The sequence below is a fragment of the Schistocerca cancellata genome, chromosome 5 (assembly GCF_023864275.1).
Source record: "Schistocerca cancellata isolate TAMUIC-IGC-003103 chromosome 5, iqSchCanc2.1, whole genome shotgun sequence".
NCBI lineage: Eukaryota > Metazoa > Arthropoda > Insecta > Orthoptera > Acrididae > Schistocerca > Schistocerca cancellata.
The window spans coordinates 234,423,970-234,445,716 of NC_064630.1; positions in this window are offsets into that span (position 1 = coordinate 234,423,970).

The following is a 21,747-nucleotide window of genomic DNA, read 5'->3' on the forward strand; positions in this document are numbered from 1 at the left end:
TATTTCGTTGGTTTGCGCGTATACTGTAGGCCACTGCTGTAAAACTTCGGTAAAACTGAGCTTATAATCTTCTTTCATAACACGCTAATTCACAGATGTAATGTTTTCAAATGCTGAACCCCGACAGTAGCTCAAGCGGAATTCATCGTTTCCACAAAAGTTTTACGCAGAAACAGCTCTCTACAATGCACCTTATTCACTTATGTTCAAACAAGAGGAAATACAGGGGCAGAGAGAAGTCTATTTTAATATCAGCGTACAGGGCCCCCTTGGAAAAAGAATGATCGTAGGGTAATGAAACTTTGTAAAGAGATGTAAAAGAAAAACAAGGGATAAGCCATTGAGAGAAACATATTTTATTCTCCACATAAGATGTTAACATGTGTTAATTCTTTACCATATTTACGTTCCAGTTTACAAACGTTGCTGAGTGCGACGACCACGTGCATCCACCGCCTAGATGCACAGTAGAGATACGTTTCACAATTCAGGGCCGTTTTTGCAAAACTCGCTTTATGCGTCTTTTTTTAAAAGATTTTTTTTGTTAATATACGCTGTTCAGCTTTCTCTACAAGCCTATACAGTCTGCATCACGAAACTTGCTATATTATCCACTTTTAGCACCGAGAACACAACCAGTTTTTGCAAAATTTGCCTCATGCGTTTGTAGGGGTCTTTTCAAAACTCCCTTTATGCTACTTAGTTTGCCAAAGATGTTAGGCGTATTCATGGGTTTTCTCATAATCCGTTTAAAGTGCACAAGATGTCAGAACAAGTAATTGCTGATTGTATTATGGCACTCCTTGAATAATCGGTTTGTTTGGTGGTAGATGTCAGAGCATATTATTGTGCACGCCAGAAAAGCTGACAGCGTGGTGGCTGATGCAAGCTCCCATTAGTAGTGCGCCGGGTGTGTATTTACTCTGCATTGTCAGTATTAAACTACATTTGTTGACGACAGCTGTTATGTGAGTTGGTTGCCAGTTGCCACCATTTCGCGTAGCAGACTAAAGTTGTGTCAAATAGTGAATAACGAAAGTGTGGTTGAATATAATATTACTGTGAGTGAAATACGTAGTGGGCTCACAAGAAGAGAAACGACATAGTCAAACATCTCCAAAGCAAAATCATCTCGATATTCAAATCAAAATGCAGCGCATGGTATTGGCGCCGGCATACTGAAAGGATTGAGGCAAGCAAGTATGGAGGGAAAGGCTGTCATGTAGGCAAGCTCTCTTACGCTAACTTATCATATTTCAATTATCCCTTATATAGTTCAGTAAATAAGACAAAGGAAAAAGGATTCTTTCCCTCATACTCGTATATGTATGTCTTACAAGGGAACCTCCCCATCGCACCCCCTTCAGATTTAGTTATAATTTGGCACAGTGGATAGGCCTTCAAAAACTGAACACAGATCAATCAAGAAAACAGGAAGAAGTTGTGTGGAACTATGAAAAAATAAACAAAATATACAAACAGAGTAGTCCATGGGAGACATAAGCCACATCAATGACGATGTGAGCACAGGAGCGCCGTGGTCCGGTGGTTAGCGTGAGCAGCTGCGGAGCGAGAGGTCCTTAGTTCAAGTCTTCCCACGAGCGAAAACTTTACGTACTTTATTTTTGCAAAGTTATGATCTGTCCGTTCGTTCGTTGACGTCTCTATTCACTGTAATAAGTTTAGTGTCTGTGTTTTGCGACCGCACCGCAAAACTGTGCGATTAGTAGACGCAAGGACGGCCTCTCCAATGGGAAACGGAAACATTTGATCCGGGAAAACACGTCTGATCTATTCTATACGACACTGGTGACGGCATCTGCGTCACATGACAGGAATATGTTGTCGACCCACCTAACTTGCACACTTGGCGAATGGGTAAAAAGATTCTTCTACCTTGCCCGATTTAGGTTTTCTTGTGGATGTGATAATCACGCCAAAAAAAGTGATGAAAACATAAGAGAGTGTCACATAAACTGCAATAAATGAATGCAACAGTTTCACAGTCGCACAGTTTTCTCTGTGCTGTGTCAAAACATATGTTTTTAACGTTTTCAAATTTTTCCGTGTGTAGACCGTCAAATCCTGCATATGTCCAAGCAAATCTGAACATGTCCTGAAATTTGGAGAGCGAAGTTGATTATGTGTGAGTGCATGAACTCTGATAATTGTCTGAAAATAAAAATTTAAAGTTTTCACCGGAGGGAAGACTTGAACCAAGGACCTCTCGTTCCGCAGCTGCTCACGCTAACCACGGGACCACGGCGCTCCTGAGCTCTTATTCTCCTTGCTGTGGCTTATGTAGCCCATGGACTACTCAGTTTGTATATTTTGCTTACTTTTTCATAGTTCCACATAACTTCTTCCTGTTTTCTCGATTGATCTGTGTTCAGTTTTTCAAGGCCTATCCACTGTGCCAACTTATAACTAAATCTGAGGGGGGTGCGATGGGGAGGTTCCCTTGTTAGTACCAGCTGCATCTGTCGTAGGTCAAGCTTCTATATCAGTGTCTATCAGGTATAAAACTTCGAGAACGATCCTAATTAACAGTTTGTGCTTCTGTATTTCAAAAAATAACAGATGTATAGCGGGATCGCTTGGTCTGGACTGCTCGGCACTATCAAGAACGTGGAACTACAAGAACGAAGAGGTGTCTCAATAGCAACTAAAGGCGACATGGGTATCACCCATCAAGGGAAAGAGAACAGTCTAAACCATAAGTGAGAAACTGTCATTGCAGCAGAGAGGAAATGAGTGGGTCCCAACATCAGATGTATGTATGTATGTATGTATGTATTAAACCGGGGACCTAGAAACTACGGAGAGGCTTCGTCCCGCCGTAGCTCTCAGTGGTTCACAACCCCACAACAGGCCACAGCAGCCCATTCACACCACAGCCGTCCCACACCGAACCTAGGGTTATTGTGCGGTTCGGCTCCCAGTGGAATCCCCTTCCCCCTCAGCCCCTGGGAACGTCGCATACCAGACGAGTGTAACCCCAAATGTTTGCGTGGTAGAATAATTATGGTCTATGTGGAGACAGTGTTTTCACAGCCATCGCTGGCACAGTTTAACTGAGTCGGAATAAGGCGAACCAGCCCGTATTCGCCGAGGTAGATGGAAAATCGCCTTAAAACCATCCACAGGATGCCCGGCACACCGGACCTCGACACCAATCCGCCGGGCGGATTCGTGCTGGGAACACACACGTCTTACCATTCGCGAAGCAGAGCGTTGGACCGCACGGCTAGCCGGGCGGGCAACATTAGATGTAAATATAACGTGGGAAAATTTTTACAAAGAACAAAGACAACAAGGGAATAAAAGCTTTTCTTTGTCAAAATTTAAGACATCACAGTGACACGTGTTCAACATGCAAGGATCTCGAACTGGAAACAAAGTTGGCAGGAGCAGAAGCTTTCAAGGTAGTGTGTAAAACTAGCCTGCACTTGCATTAAGCCCGTGCAAAGCATTTCCACAGCACCATGAGTAAATACTCTGAAGACATTGTAAAAGTTTTCTTTGACATGCGACAGATCAACCTCTGCCAAAACTCTCTATTAGAGAATTCTTTTACGCATACGATAGACATTGTGCTATAGCCTAACTGTGGTGATACGTGGACCAACACTAGGTACTGATATTCCTCAACATACCTGGTGTGAAACAGAAACTGGAAGAGGTGCAGGTGAAATCTCATCTGCGCTACAACATATCTCCTACGTTATTTGGAAGAGAGAACGAGAGATATTGGCAAGAGAGGATTAAAACTTGAACGTTTTTCAGACTCGTTCACTGACCAGAACAGGAATTCTATAACGCTCTGTATGCTGGTAAATTTCATAGAACTGAGTAAAATGTTCTCTAAACTTACCCACTATTTTCAAATTCACGGACATAGTTACATGTCACTGAATCGTGTATTCGGTAGAGTCGAGAAGAAATATCGAAAGAAAGAAGAGACCACATCACGCTATGAACACAGGAATGTTGTTGCGAAGTTTGTAATGCGCTGTCCGCCGCTCGTGGTCTCGCGGTAGCGTTCTCGCTTCCCGAGCACGGGGTGCCGGGTTCGATTCCCGGCGGGGTCAGGGATTTTCACCTGCCTCGAGATGACTGGGTGTTTGTGTTGTCCTCATCATTTCATCATCATCCAGAAAAGTGGCGAAATTGGACTGAGCAAAGATTGGGTAATTGTACGGGCGCTGATAACCACGCAGTTGAGCGCCCCACAAACCAAACATCACATCAACATTATGTAATGTGCTGAGGTGGGGATGACCGGTTTACCTACGACTTCAAACAGATTTCTATATAAGTATGGAAGTCTACCTCGCCTTTCAAAATGATGGATGTACGAGCAGTTATTTGCGGACAAACCAATGATAAGATTCAAAAATGTGTGTGAATTCCTAAGGCGCCAAACTGCTGAGGTCATCGGTCCCTAGAGTTACACACTACTTAAACTAACTTACGCTAAGGACAACATACACACACACTCATGCCCGAGGGAGGACCCGATCCTCCGGCGGGGATAAGATTCAGTGTGCTGTTAAAACGATGTATTTATCTGCATCATAAGTATGTTGTGATGTTTTGAAGAAGAATATTCCTTCGTTCAAAGCCATGAAACATACTGTGGCTATTCTCAAGATACTCCATGTGTGTGCAGAGAAGAAGAAGGATGTAACGAACCTAATGCCTTTCCTTACCATTCCTGAGGATGCGTCAAATTTCTACAACAACACATTCTCTGCAATGGTGAGGAATATGAATATAGTGACAGCACACGCAGAATTTATGCGGATGAAAAGTCTCCTGAAGTTGTGAAGAAGAGAAAAAACAAGCATCATTTTAAAACTTTAACGTAAAAATCATGCGTTTAATATTCAGGAATCACTGATCTATTTTGAGCAGGAAACGAGTTTCAAAAAAGAAAACTATTTCTCTAGTCCCAGCTGCTGAAAGACGATCAAAAATTTTATGCGTATGCAAATCATCTACAGAAATGTATGAAGTTAGCTAACTGTAAAAAATTTTTCTCCCTCAACGTGATTGTTAATGAAGTAAATGAGTATTATGAAAAATTTAATCTTTTGCGTAAAGCTTGTGTTGCAGAAACGGTCCTCAGTTTTTCGCAGTGCTTTTTGAAAGGTGGGCCATGGAATGTTCAGCTGTCGCGACACAGCACGTGTACTGCTGGTAGACTGCACGTTGCAGTTATGATACTCTCAGCCGTGGCAACAGTGACTACTTCAATAATTTGTACTATAATTGGCCGTCAGCCTTCCCCAAGAGCGATTCTCAAATCGGCAGTTACTTCGAAGTTTGGTTCATGTCCTTCAACACCAGTTCGGAAAGAGGACTCCGTATGCATTTAATGCGTCGATACTCGCAAAGGACAGCAGCAGTATGACTGTTGTTTTGATCAAACAGCTTACGAGTAAAGCATTGTGCACCTTGTTGACTGTCTGCGACGATGATGCACACTGATGTTTGTGTTTCAGTACTACGTTGCGGTACCAGTACCGACTCTTAACGGCTGGTCATGGCATTAACACCCCTAACAACGCAAATCCTGCAGCGAACAATCTGTCCATTATTCGTACATACGAGTTCGTAGTTTGCTAACCATACGGTAAATAGTTTTCGTGTTACAGTGGTTCAAGTAGCGAAAGTTCAGTTACAACCACACTGCATATTCTCCCGTCACTGTCGACTAATATTAAGTATTGCGTATGAACTTCGCCGTTCATTGTCTACGAATTCCATATTCGCATGGCATAAAGTGTACGAGACGACGATGTATCGGTAACTTGGATAGAATTCGCTAACTGCGTTGAAAGGAGTGAGAGAGGATTATAAGTAGCTACATGTTTATGAACGTAACTAGGAACACAATATGATTAAATCAAACATTTTGATCTTTTATATCAGTATTCGTCCATCAACTGGTGTGACATTTGCTCCAGTCTAAAGCGAAAACCACTTGTATCCTATAATAACAGAAATGTTTCATCGTAATTTGACCTAATATAGGAGTCTGTTTGCTAAAACATACATACACATATAGTTGGGATAACTTTTTTGGTTCTTTCGCCTAATAAACAATACACTTCATAAAATCCAAGACACAATTATATCTCGTCTAACAGAACATCGGGTACTACAATCATTAATACATTTAAAAAAAACACCTCAAATACTTTTATAAAGTATATGGGTATTTATACTGTGTCCGTGCAACTACCAAAAAAGGTGCGTTTATATAACGAGACATGTTTCCATTTATTGATATATAACATCGTCATTGGTCTGCAGTGAATAATGTTCACAATTCCGGTTTGCTTTCCATACACCGACGGGAAAAAATTGCAAGGATCTGCTGTGCGACTTAAATGAAAGTTGTTAGGCTTTTTTCCCACGGCACGAGCCTTCGCACTTTTTTCCCTCTGCCCTTCAAATCGCTACCCTCACTCGCGTTTCGTCCACTATCTATCACCTGATGGACCGTGTGAATGCGTAGTCTTGCCCAGACGTACGGATAACATCACAGCCCAGCATCCTGTGATCCACTTACTAGATAACTAACATGTTGACGGAGGTGACAGTAGAACTTTTGGTTTGGTCACCACGTTGGTGCGGGCGTGGAGGGGCCCCATCTCTATTTAAAAAAAAAAAAAAAAAAAAAAAAAAAAAAAAAAAAAAGAGCCATCTCAGACATCTCAGAGATGACGCCTATTAATCTATTAATATTTCGCAGCATCGCGTAAGAATGGATCTAGTAGCGCCACTTTTGCCTTAAATATACGCTTTATCGATCGTAAGCGTTACTTACCTTTGAGATTGGACGGGGTGAATTGATGTTAGTCAAGAATGTCTATAAGGCGTCTATGGCACCTTTACCAACACGTCACTGAATTCGAACGAGGTAGTGAAACAGGGTTACGAGCCGGTGGATGTTCACTCTGTAATACTGCAGAATGACTCGGCTAAAACGTTCCCATTCTTCATGAGTGCTGGCTGCGGTGGTCACGACAACATACGGTCGCTAGAAGACCGGGCTCTTGGACGGCCACATGGCACTATGGAGAGGGAAGATCATTGTGTACGGCGTATAGCACTGGAGTTCTGTAACTGCAGCAGCAATTTGACCAGCAGTTGGAAGCACAGTCACACATCAAATTGTTACAAATCGGCTACTTCAAGAACGCTTCCACGCCAGACACCCTATAGTGTGCATTCCACAGACCCCAAACCACCACCATTTCCGACTTCAGTGGTGTCAAGTGAGAGCTTAAGGAGAGGATGGATGTCTGTCGTGTTTTGTAATTAAAGCTGTTCCTCCCTCGGTGCCAGTAATGTCGGTGTGCTTGTTACGAGGGGGCCAGCTGAGGGCGTGCATTCAAGAAACACGGGACCGCCACCTGTAGCTATGGTCCGCAGTGCGATTTCGTATGATAGCAGAAGTATTCTCGTGGTTATCCCACGCACGCTGACTACAAAACTGTAAATCTGGTGATTCGACCTGTTGTGCTGCCATGGTGATTCTACCTGTTGTGCTGCCATTCACGAACAGCATTCCAGGGGGTGTTTTCCAACATAATAACGTTTTCCCACATGCCGCTGTTGTGACACAACATGTTTTCCATAGTGTCGACAGGTAGCCTTGACCTGCTCGATCACGAGATCTATCTGCAATCGAGCACATATAGGAAATCATCGGACGACCACTCCGGCGTCATCACCAACCAGCGTTTACCTTTCCCGTATTGACGGACCAAGCGTAAAAGCCATCGAACTGCATCCCACAAACTGACATGTGGCACCTGTACAACGCAATGCCAGCGCGTTTTCAAGCTTGCATTCAACAACCTGGCGGCTACACCAGTTATCAATTTACCAGCATTTCGTATCTGCAATTGCTTATTTTGCGCTTACATTAACATGTGATCTTTTGTGTTGTTAACCACTTAAATACGTTACCCAGACAAATGCATTCCCAAAATTTCAGTAGTCTACATTAATTGTTTTTCAATCAGTTCGCGATTTTTCCGTCAGTCACCAAGTGTCACATTATATTAGGTATACCTTCATTTGCACTGTTGTGTTTTACCTTTTGTGTATGTGTTGTAGTGGTGTTGCCAACTTAAACGTTGTTTTGGTTTTTACTTGGGCCAGAAATATGCCTTCAAATGGTTCAAATGGCTCTGAGCACTATGGGACTCAACATCTTAGGTCATAAGTCCCCTAGAACTTAGAACTACTTAAACCTAACCAACCTAAGGACATCACACACACCCATGCCCGAGGCAGGATTCGAACCTGCGACCGTAGCAGTCACGCGGTTCCGGACTGCAGCGCCAGAACCGCTAGACCACCGTGGCCGGCAATATGCCTTCATCTATAGTTGTGTCGTATGTGTAAAAGTTGCTTCTTGCAGAAAAGAAAAAAGCAACCACTTCTGCTAACATTGCTGGCTCTCGAATTTCATCATATTCGTTGTTGTTTACGTTATTACATTATACGTTATTACATTTTATACTACTTGATCTAAGAGTAGCGTCATTTATCAATAATAATTAACGTACTGAATCGAATAACAATAATCAACAATGACTGCAGAATACTCCGGTAGAAGGGGTCAGCCCTTTAGACCAACGGCCTCGTCAAATATCACGAAAGGGCAGACAGAGTATCAGGGCAACATCTAGCCCCTGGGTGGAAAACTGCCCCTAAGAGTCAGAAGAGTCAGCAGTGAACAACGGAATGATCTACAGAGGGCAATAGAAACTAGTGTATTAAAGACAAAAATGTATATCCAAAGGACATGTGAATCGTATATGAGAAAGTGTCATGATGACCTCTCCTTTGACAAAGGAAGCCGGATTACTCTCCCATTCGGATCTCCTAAACAGGATTGCCGAGGACTCGGTAACCACGAGGAAAAATCCGATTAACCAACGAAAGACAAGCATAAAAGGAGTCTCAGCGTTGAATGTTGTAAGTTTGAATGTAGTAGGGACGCTAGAAGACAATAGGAGATAAATGCAAAGAATCAGTCTAAGTGTAGTGGGGGTCAGTGAACTGAAGTGAAAAGAAGATGTCGAGTCCTGATCAAAAATGGTTCAAATGGCTCTAAGCACTATGGGACTTAACATCTGAGGTCATCAGTCCCATAGACTTAGAACTATTTAAACCTAACTAACTTAAGGACATCACGCACATCCAGGCCCGAGACAAGATTCGTACCTGCAACAGTAGCAGCAGCGCGGTTGGGGACTGAAGCGCCTAGAACAGCTCGACCACAGAGGCCGGCCCCTGATCAGTCGAATATAGGATATCAAGAGTAGTAGAAAATGGTATACCGCGAGTACGATTCGTTACGAATAAGAAAGTAGGCTCGAGAGTGAGTTATTGCGAACAGTTCGGTGATGGAGTTGATCTAATCAAAATCGACAGAAATGCAACGCCAACAACAATACTTTACTTGTACGTGCCGCCGTCACTAGTAGGAGGTGAAGATATAGAGAAAGTATATGAGAATTTTGAATGGGTAACTCAGAATGTAAAAGGCGATGATAATTTAATAGTCATGAGAATTGGAACGTTGCAGTAGTGGGAGAAATAGAAGAAAGATTTAAGGAATAATATAGTCTCAGTAGCAGGAATGACAGAGCATAAAGTAAAACTGACTTCCGCAATAAATTTCATCAGGTAATAGCGAATACACTTTTCAGAAATCACAAGAGGAGAAGGAATACTTCGGAAATACCGGGAGATATGAGAAGATTGCAGCTGGATTACATAATGTTCAGAGAGACATTTGGAAATCAGATACAGAATTGTAAGGTTTACGCTCCGACTACAATTAAGTTATGAAGAAGAGCAGGCTCAAGCTTAATGAGATTGGTCACAAAGAATCAACGCGCGTGGAAGTGAGAAGATAAAGTACTAAGTAATGAAGAGATGTGTTTGTTGTTTTGTAAGGCTGCATACACTGCGATAACGAATACCACAGTAGATAATTCACTTGATGAGGTGTGAACATCACTAACGAGGGTAGTTACAGAGGATGGATAAACAAAGTTAGCAGGAAGGTAACTGCAAAAGAAACCTCGGGCAACGGGACAAGTCTTGCAACTGATCGACAAAAGAAGGAAGTAGAAAAATCTTCAAAGAAATTCGCCAATTTGCATCAGGAACGAATGAATAGGGAATGCATGATGCCAAGACGAAATGGCAGCAGTAAAAGTCAGAAGGAATCCAAAAAAGAATTGTCGTGGGAGGAACTGATTCAGTAAATAAAAAAGTCAAAGCAGTCTTCTGTGAAATTAAAATAAAGGGAGTCAACATTAAAAGTGCAGTGGGAATTCCACTGTTAAGCGCAGAGAAGAGAGAGCAGATTTGTAAAAAGAGTTCGTTGAAGGTCTGTACAACGAGGAAGTGTTAACTGATGACGTTGTTGAGGATGAAATGGGAGTTGATATAGAGAATATAAGGAATTTAGTAATAGAATTTAATAGAGCTTTGGAAAAGATGCGATAAATTAAGGCTGAAGAGATAGATAACATTCCATTTTAATTTATATAATAATGCAACCAAACGATTATTCAACTGTATGATCCGTGAGTCAGGAGACTTACCCTCAGACTTTTGAAAAAATATCTTGCACACAATCCCGAAGATAACAAGGGCAGAAAAATGCGAGAATCATCGCACGGCCGGCTTAACGGCTCATGATCCAAGTTGCTTACAAGAATGATACACAAAATAATGGAAGTAAAATTGAGGATCTGTTAATGAACGTCAATTTTGGTTTCGGAACGACAGACTGATCATGGAAGAAAGCTTTAAGAATAATCAAGACACTTTCATTGGATTTATCGACCTGGGAAAAGTCGTTGACTTGTACATGGCGCAAGATGTTCGAAATACTGAGAAGGATAGGAGTAAGCTGAGGGAAAGACGTTACTATACAATACGCAGAAGAACCAAGAATGAAGAGTATAAGGCAAGTATGTATTCTGCGCCCCTACTGTTCAAACCATTCATCGAAGATACTATGATAGAAATAAAAGAAAGCGCATGAATGCGATTAAAATTCAGGGTCAAAGGATATCAACCATAAGATTGGCTGATGACAACGCTAAACTTGCAGAAGAGTTAAACGACGTGTTGAATGAAATAGAAGTCTGATGAGTACGCAATACGGACTGAGGGTCAACTGAAAAAGTCGAAAGTAATTAAAGAATTAATAGAAATGCGTGCGTTTAACGATTCACTTAACACTAAAATTGGAGACCACGAAGCAGAAGAATTTACGGAATTCTGCTTCATTGGAAGCAGAATAACACATGACGGCTGAAGCAAGGACGACATATAAGTAGATTAGCACGGACAAAGGTGGTGATCCCAGGCCAGAGAAGTCTGATGGTATCAAACATTGGCACTAACATACTACTGGCCATTAAAATTGCTACACGACGAAGATGACGTGCTACAGACGCCAAATATAACGACAGGAAGAAGATGCTGTGATATGCAAATGATTAGCTTTTCAGAACATTCACACAAGGTTGGCGCCGGTGGCGACACCTACAACGTGCTGACACGAGGAAAGTTTCCAACATATTTCTCATTCACAAACAGAAGCTGACCGGCGTTGCCTGGTGAAACGTTGTTGTGATGCCTCGTGTAAGGAGAATAAATGCGTACCATCACGATTCCGACTTTGATAAAGGTCGGATTGTAGCCTATCACGATTGCGGTTTATCGTATCACAACATTGCTGCTCGCGTTGGTCGAGATCTAATGACTATTAGCAGAATATGGAATCGGTGGGTTCAGGAGGGTAATACGGAACGCCGTGCTGGATCCCAGCGGCGTCGTATCACTAGCATTCGAGATGAAAAGATTCATATCCGCACGACTGTAACGGATCGTGCAGACACGTCTCGATCCCTGAGTCAACAGATGGGGACGTTGGCAAGATAACAACCATCTGCACGAACAGTTCGACAACGTTTGCAGCAGCATGGACTATCAGCTCGGAGACCATGGCTGCGTTTACCCTTGACGCTGCATCACAGACAGGAGCGCCTGATACTGGCGTTACCACCCGACGCGATGGTATGGGGTGCCATTGGTTACACATCTCGGTCACATCTTGTTCGCATTGACGGCACTTTGAACAGTGGACGTTACATTTCAGATGTGTTACGACCCGTGGCTCTACCCTTCATTCGATCCCTGCGAAACCCTACATTTCAGTAGGATAATGCACGACCGCATGTTGCAGGTGCTGTATGGGCCTTTCTGGATACAGAAAACGTTCGACTGCTGCCCTGGCCAGCACATTCTCCAGATCTCTCACCAACTGAAAACGCCTGGTCAATGGTGGCCTTGCAACTGGCTCGTCACAGTACGCCAGTCACTACTCATGATGAACTATAGTATCGTGTTGAAGCTGCAGGGGCAGCTGTACCTGTACACGCCATGCAAGCTCTGTTTGACTCAATGCCCAGGCGTATCAAGGCTGGGTACTGATTTCTCAGGATCTAAGCACCCAAATTGCGTGAAAATGTAATCACATGTCAGATCTAGTATAATATATTTGTCCAATCAATACCCGTTTATCATCTGCATTTCTTCTTGGTCTAGCAATTTTAATGGCCAGTAGTATACAAGGAATAAATTTCTACAAAATGTACCTTGGAGCACGGACTTGTATGGTACTGAATTATGGACTGCTGGATGAACCGTAACGGAAGAGAATCAAAGCGTCTGAGCTGTGGTGCTGTAGAATGGTATTGAAAATTAGGAAGACTGTTGAGATAAGGAATGAGGAGATTTTCTGAAGACTAGGCGAAGAAACGAACATATGGAGAACATTGACAAGAAAAATGGACAGGATGATAGGACACGTGTTAAGACATCAGGGAATAACGTACATAGCACATGAGTGAATTGGAAAGGGGTAAAACAGTAGGCAAAGACAGATATTGGAATACATCCAATAAATATTCTACGACGAAGTGTGCAAGTGCTACCCTGAGATTAAGAGGTTGACCTAGGAGAGGAAGTCGTGGTTGGCCGCATCAGACCAGTGTTAAGAGATCAGGGGATAACGTACATAGTACAAGAGCGAACTGGAAAGGGGCAAAACAGTAGGGAAAGACAGAGATTGGAATACATCCAATAAACAATTTACGACGAAGTGGGCAAGTGCTACTCTGAGATTAAGAGGTTGACCTATGAGAGGAACTCGAGGATGGCCGCATCGAACCAGTCAGAAATCTCACGACTCAAAACATACGTTGGTTTTCGACGGCTTTTTATCCTTGTGGAGAAATTTTCTTGGAATGCTGGGGAAATGGCCTATTTAAGCGTAACTGTACCTAATAAGAAACGAAAATAATGCAAGCAAATCTCTTACGTAGAAATAGATTAGTTTTAGATTACGTCGTCGAAATTCCTGCGTCAACCTGTCGGTAGCTTGTGTTCACGAAACAGAAAAAAATATCTAAAACACTTTTTTGATCTGCAAGTCATCACTCTGAGGTCGGTTGTTCTCTGGATACTGTAGTTAACATGTAAGTGAAGTGCTCGAAGGACGTTTAAGTGGCGATTGGGAGACAGGGTACTGGGCGTATATGCCTCGTCACAGGATGTCGAGGTCGGAGGCTTGCTCGTTCCGTAACGCGCACTAGTCAGCGATCTATGCCAGACCTGAAAACATGGTACAACGCTGTACTACAAGTATTTCAGAGCAAACCCTTCAGCACATATTATTGAAAAAGGCGCTCCACTGCAGCCAGTACCTACGTGTTTTCATAGTGACTGAGCGATATCTTCAACAACAATCAAAGTATGGATCAGATCATCGACACTGGACGTTGGATCAATGTAAACGCGTGGCTTGATAGGATGAAACACATTTATTGTTTCATTGTGTCCATAGTCGGTCCGGTTGTGCCTTCATCCATGCTTACTGTTGTTTGTGGCAGTTACTTGGGCTTCCACGGGACCTGCGGTAATAATAAAAGGCATCACAATAGCTGTAGTTTAAATGAATATTATCGCGGACCACGTATATCCATTCATGACTGATATCTTCCCCGACGGCGATGGCATGCTCCTGTTGGATACCTGCCTGTGTGAGAATGTCAGAAGCGTTGTACAGTAGTTTGAGGAGCGTGATGTTGGTCTTGGCCACTAAATTCGCCTGATATGTACCAATTGGCAGACATCTGCGACGCTAACTGGCATCAGCTCCGCGCACACAAATTACACAAATTATCGGTTCGTAAGTTACGGGAATTCCATGAGTTGTGCGAAACCATCTAGTGGATAAACCTCGACAAAGCTGCGAACATACCAAGAACCTTATGAAGCCATGCCACGTGATGTGGACTCCATGCAAAGGATAATCGCTGTTATATTGAATTCTTGAAGTACTGTGTATGGACACGTTATTAAGCAGGCTGGGATGATCCTCTTCATTTGGTAACTTCGTTGATAATTATTCCTTTCTTTGTCACTGATGTACTGTTTCTTGGTTAGTATTATCTAAAAATCAAGTAGCAGAATTGGCTGACATGCCACTTTAGTTTATTAAATACTTTGTCGGGAGGCATTATTGAATCTCAGTAACAAAACCATGCAAAGGAATTCGAATAGAACTTCAACTTTCGTGAAAGCTTTAATCTTGCACAACATTCCCTTCTGGTGAATTACTGTTCAATATTCTTCCGAGACGCGACGTATAATTCAGGACGCTAACCGCTAATCACAAAACTCGTTGTTCAGATCACAAATACTTAACCGCGTGTCGTTACAGCACACAGAGTTTGTATTTGTTCTCGTATAGATCGAGATGAAACAACGCTGACCACACACGGTGGTCATTATGTGCTGGTTCATCAGTGTATACTGATAGCGACTAACTAAAATTCGCTAATTGTGAGTACTGTATTTAAACAAAGCACTAAACAAAGCACTAAACAAAGCACTAAATCGATCTAGGATAAGAAAATTAGTGTTAAATTAAGGATTCAAAACGGTAAGGGCTCTTCAAATTTTACCTGAATGTCGCTAAAAGATTTCCGAGCTTTACGTCCGATAGTGGAAGATTGATCATGACCATGAAGCATTTGATTGAGTAGACAGAGAAACAAAGCTTCAATGGTTAGAGAATTTGGTGTAGAAGTAAAATTAGCAAACATAATAATTCGTAAAACCGTAATAAATAATACACACATCAAAAAAAGTTTTACATCGTCCCGGTTCCCAGAACTCCTGAAGATAGACGATGAGTGTTCATATTGTATCACAGACCCAGTCCCTTTCACTGTTCAGAGAGTCACTAAAGCTCTCCAAAGATGTAAACAACCATGCATGAGCAGCACCTACGACACGGAGGGGGTCCGACAGCCGAACAGTTCCAGTCATTCCACCACGAAGGGGGGTAGACGGCTCGTGTTGTCTGCAGTTCAACCATGCCTAGACGGTTAATACCGCGGTTCGATCGAGTCCGCATTGTTACTTTCTGCCAAGAAGGGCTCTGAAATTGTTCAAATGGCTCTGAGCACTATGGGACTTAACATCTGTGGTCATCAGTCCCCTAGAACGTAGAACTACTTAAACCTAACTAACCTAAGGACATCACACACATCCATGCCCGAGGCAGGATTCGAACCTGCGACCGTAGCAGCCGCGCGGTTCCGGACTGAGCGCCTAGAACCACTAGACCAAGGGCTCTGAAAAAGGGGAGTGTACAGGCGTCTCGGAGTGAACCAAAGCGATGTTGTTCGGACATGGAGGAGATACAGAGATACAGGAACTGTCGGTGATACGCCTCACTCAGGCCGCCCAAGGGCCAATACTGCAGTAGATGACTGCTACCTACGGATTATAGCTCGGAGGAACGCTGACAGCAACGCCACCATGTTGAATAATGCTTTTCGTGCAGACAAAGGACGTCGTGTTACGACTCAAACTGTGCGCAATAGACTGCAATATGCGCAACTTCATTCCCGACGTGCGTGGTGAAGTCCATCTTTGCAATCACGACACCATGCGTCGCGGTTCACATGGGTCCAACAACGTGCCGAATGGACCGCTCAGGGTTGGCATCACGTTCTCTTCATCGATGAGTGTCGCATATGCCTTCAACCAGACAATCGTCGGAGATGTGTTTGGAGGCAAGCCGGTCAGGCTGAACGCCTTAGGCACACTGTCCAGCAAGTGCAGTAAGGTGGAGGTTCCTTGCTGTCTTGGGGTGTCATTAATGTGGGGCCGACGTTCCCCGCTGCTGGTCATGGAAGGCGCAGTAACGGCTGTACGATATGTGAATTCCATCCTCCGACCGATAGTGCAATCATATCGGTAGCATACTTGCGAGGCATTCGTCTTCGTGGACGACAATTCACGCCTTCATCGTACACATCTTGTGAATGACTTCCTCCAGGATACTGACATCGCTCGACCAGAGTGGCTGGCATGTCTCTAGACATGAACCCTATCGAACATGCCTGGGACAAACTGAAAAGGGCTGTTTATGGACGACGTGACCCACCAACTACTCTGAGGGATCTACGCCGAATCGCCGTTGAGGAGTGGTACAATATGCACCAACAGCGTCGTAATGAGCTTGTGGATGGAAAATGGAAATGAGCGTTTGGCGTCATTGACCGGGAGGTCCCTTACGGGGCAGGTCCGGCCGCTTTGGTGCAGGTCTTATTGCATTCGATGCCACATCGGGCGACGTGCGCGCCGGATGGAGATGAAATGATGAAGAAGACAACACCCAGTCCCTGAGCAGAGAAAATCCCCGAATCAGCCAGGAATCGAACCCGGGCCCGTAGGACGGAAATCCATCTCGTTGACCACTCAGCTATCGGGGCGGACAACTTGTGGATAGTATGCCACGACGAATACAGGCATGCATCAATGGTAGAGGACGTGTTACTGGGAATTAGAGGTACCGGTGTGTACAGCAATCTGGACCACCACCTCTGAAGCTCTCACTGTATGGTGGTAAAATAGGCATTGTTTAGTTTACATGAGCAGTAGGAAGGGTGGAAATGATGTTTATGTTGATCTCTATTTCAATTTTCTGTACAGGTTCCGGAAATCTCAGGACCGAGGTGATGCAAACCTATTTTGATGTGTGTATAACTAAAATTATGAGAGAAGTATCTCAGCCACTTCATATAAATGATGGTGTAAGACAAGCGAACAGTAATTTATGACCTTCACTGTCTGCCTGCGTTCTGAAAAAAATTGTAAGGAACTTGAATATACAAAATTGAACCAATAATACCAGAAATGAATACTAACAGAACTAAGGTATTCTGACTGACTTTCGCAGATGATTTTCCATTACTTTCAGAAAATGTGGCAGGCGCAGTTATTCAAATAAATCTTCTGGAACAAATAGCAATTACAACTGGTCTGAAAATTCCAAATGAAAAAATTCGTATGACATATATAAAATGCACTCAAATTCGTAGAAACACAAAAACGTAGAATAGAGAGGGTAAGTAAATTTTCGTATATTTTGAAAACCATACAAACGAATGGATTAGACAAATTTATTGTAGATGTGAGAGTTAACAAAATGGAGGGAGTACTGGTTTGACAAAAATTACGAATAAAGGAAATGCATATCTAGAAAATCAAAGCTAAAAGGTCACATCACAGTGATACGAGCAGATTGTTTATTGTTGTTTTTGTGGTCTTCAGTCCAAAGACTGGTTTGATGCAGCTTTCCATCCCATCCTATCCTGTGCAAAATTCTTCATCTCCAAGTAACTACTGCAACCTACAGCCCTCTGAATCTGCTTAGTGTATTCATCTCTTTGTCTCCCTCTACGACTTCTTACCCTCCACGCTGCCCTCCAATAATACATTGGTGATCCCTTGATGCCTCAGAACGTGTCCTACCAATCGTTCCCTTCTTCTAATCAAGTTGTGCCACAAATTCCTTTTCTCACCAAATCTGTTCAGCACCACTGCATTAGTTACGTGATCCATCTATCTAATTTTCAGCATTCTTCTGTAACACCACATTTCGAAAGCTTCTATTCTCTCCATGTGTAAACTAATTATCGTCCAGGTTTCACTTCCACACATGGCTCACACATGGCTCCATACAAACTTTCAGGAAAGATTTCCTGACACTTAAAACTATACTCGATGTTAACAAATTTCTCTTCTTCAGGACCGCTTTCGTTGCCATTGCCAGTCAACATTTTATATCCTCTCTAGTTCGACCATCGTCAGTTACTTTGCTCCCCTAATAGCGAATGTCATCTACCTCTTTAAGTGTCTCATTTCCTAATCTAATTCCCTTAGCATCACCTGGTTTAATTCGACTACATTCTATTACCCTCGATTTTTGTTGTTGTTGATGTTCATCTTATACCCTCCTTTCAAGACACTATCCATTCCGTTGAACTGCTCTTCCCCGTCCTTTGCTGTCTGTGACAGAATTACAATGTCATGGGCCAACCTTGAAAGTTTTTATTTCTACTCCAATTATTTTTCTTTTGTTTCCTTTACTGCATACTCAATATACAGATTGAATAACGTAGGGAATAGGCTACAACCCTATCTCACTCCCCTCCTAAAGACTGCTTCCATTTCATGCTTCTCGACATTTATAACTGCCATCTGGTTTCTGTACAAATTGTAAATAGCCTTTCGTTCCCTGTATTTCACCCCTGCTACCTTCAGAACTTGAAAGAGAGTATTCCAGTAAACATTGTCAAACGCTTTCTCTAAGTTTACAAATTCTGGGAACGTAGATTTGCCTTTACTTAATCTATCTTCTAAGATAAGTCGTAGGGTCAGTATTGCCTTACGTCCTATGGAATCCAAATTGCTCTTCCTCAAGGTTGGCTTCTACCAGTTTTTCCATTCGTCTATAAAGAATTCGTGTTAGCATTTTGAGATTGTTGATATGGATGCGAAATCTTAACGATGAATGTGGAAGCTTAACGATGGACTATAAGCTGGACAGAATAAACGCGGATTACTAGAGAAATAATGGACGCAATACTAACTGCAGATGACTGGAAAACATTAAGTAGCGAGGAGATCCACAAAAATGCAAAGAAAATATTATAAGTAATGGCTTAAAAAAAGGCACTTCTATTGAATGAATAATTATAGGATACCTAATTAGATAATCCTGTATTTCTGTAAGAAGAAATCGACAGTAGCATGGAGTACAAAAATAAGGGAAGAACTAGAAAGAAGCAACATCAAGTAATGGGAAATAATAGACAGAATACTTAATTTAAATGGTTTGAGTGTAGAGGATATTGTACATCGAGAACAACACGTACAGAAGAAAGGGGACGACAATATGCCGAGAAAATCAGGGAGTACTGGAGAAACAGTAAGCAACAACAAGGAAAGAAGAGGAATAGGATTTATTACATGATCCTAGCAGTTGGTCAATTTGAATATGGAGTGGAAGTGAAGTCGCATGCTTCTTGACAGAGCGTAGGGGAACGATGCGGGAGACTCGCACCGCCGTACTTGGCAAGGTCCTGAAGGAGATGGTTTGCCCTTGACTTCCCCCGACCGTAATGGGGATGAATGATGATGATGAAGACGACACAACAACATCCAGTCATATCGGCGCAGGTGAAAATCCCTGACCCTGCCGAGAATCGAACTCGGGGCCCCGTGCTCGAGAAGCGAGAAAGTTACCAAGCGACACCACGAGCTGTGGACAACATGAAAATTAAAAAAAAAGTAAACAAAAGTCAATCAAGAGAAGTGGACTGTTATAAAATTAAGGCACGCTGTGTTGATGTAATTACGTTAGGAAATGAGACACTGAAAGTAATAGAAGTGTACTGATATTTGGTCTGCAAAATGACTGATAACGGCTGAAGTAATGAGGACACAGAACGCAGAGTTACAACAGTAAGGAAAGTACTTCTGAAAAGAAGATATTTGCTAACACATAACATAGGTTCAAATTTAGGGAAGTAATTTCAAATGGTTCAAATGGCTCTGAGTACTATGGGACTTAACATCTGAGGTCATCAGTTCCCTAGAACTTAGAACTACTTAAACCTAACTAACCTATGGACATCCCACACATCCATGCCCGAGGCAGGATTCGAACCTGTGACCGTAGCGGTCGCGCGGTTCCAGACTGAAGCGCCCAGAACGGCTCGGCGACTCCGGCCGGCGAAGTCATTTCAGAAGGTAATTTTACGCAGAGTAACCTTGTACACATGTGGAACGTGGAGAACAAACAGATCAGACATTAAGAGAATAGCAGCTTTTGAAATGTAAAGCTACAGAGCAACGTTGAAGATTAGATGGACAGATCGAATACCTAATGAGAAGGTACTGAATCGAACCGAGGATAAAGACATTTTAGCACAACCTGCCTGCAAGAAGGGCTCGGCTGAAGAAATACATCTTGATTCAGTAAGGAGTCGCCGATTAGGCAATGGTGAGAAGTGTGGTGGGTACAGGCTGCAGAGGGTGACCAAGGAGCGATCATAGAAAGCAGACTAAAACGGATGTGAGTTCCGGTAGTTAATGAGAGATGAAGAGGATTACACACGACAGACTAGCGCCGAGAGCCGTATTAACTCTATCTTCCATCTAAAGACCCAAAACACTTTCAACAGGAAGTGATATTCAACCGCATAATTATTCATTTTCGCTCACACAGAAATGATATTCGTAAGCTATTTTTTTTAATATCTGTCACTGAATCCAAGATTTGTCTGTGCCATTTTTATCCGACTTTTGTACTCAGAAACTGTCACGCCTCAAATAGTCCACATTATACACTGATGAGCCGAATGCCGGCCAGTGTGGCCGAGCAGTTCTAGGCGCTTTCGTCTTGAACCGCGCTTCGGCTGGAAACGAGAATATCTGAAACAGCGACGCTAGACGCCTGTTGGCGTACTACTCTCGTGACCACTAATCAACAGTTGTTGAAGGACGGTGCAACAACGAGTAGGCCGTATAGTATTGGACGACCACGTCTCACCATAAAACGTAGAGATAAGAGGATCCCCCACGGTGTAATCCCGAATAGGCGGCGATATGTGGCAGGTCTGACGACAGAACACAGTGCTGGTGCAGGCGCAAGTGTTTCGGAGAACACCGTTCGAAGATCGTTACTGAACAAGCTGCCCCACATTACACGACCCCAGCGCGTTCCGTATTCCCCCAACGATATCGTCGGTTATGATTTCAGTGGGCACAGCATTTCTGAGTTTTTACCATGGACCCACAGAAACGTATTTCCTATCGAATGAAATGCATTTCTTGTTACATCACGTCGATGCTTGGGTCTTTGCGAAGCACTCACTGCGCCACAGATGCACGCCGGTGTGGGAAGAATTATGCCATGGGGTGAATTGAGTTGGGCTTCCAAGGGATCAGTGTTAGTAATCGAAAGCATCGTAACAGCACGAGGTCAGAATCATGCTGCGGTGGTTTGAGGGAAGAATATAGTGAACTCACATTGGTGTCTTGGCCAGCAAATGTGCCTGATCCGTACCCATTGGAATATACACTACTGGCCACTAAACTAGCTACACCACGAAGATGACGTGCTACAGAGGCGAAATTTAACAGACAGGAAGAATATGTTGTAATGTGCAAATGATTAACTTTTCAGAGCATTCTCACAAGGTTGGCGCCGGTGCGACACGTACAACGTGCTGACATGAGGAAAGTTTCCAATCGATTTCTCAT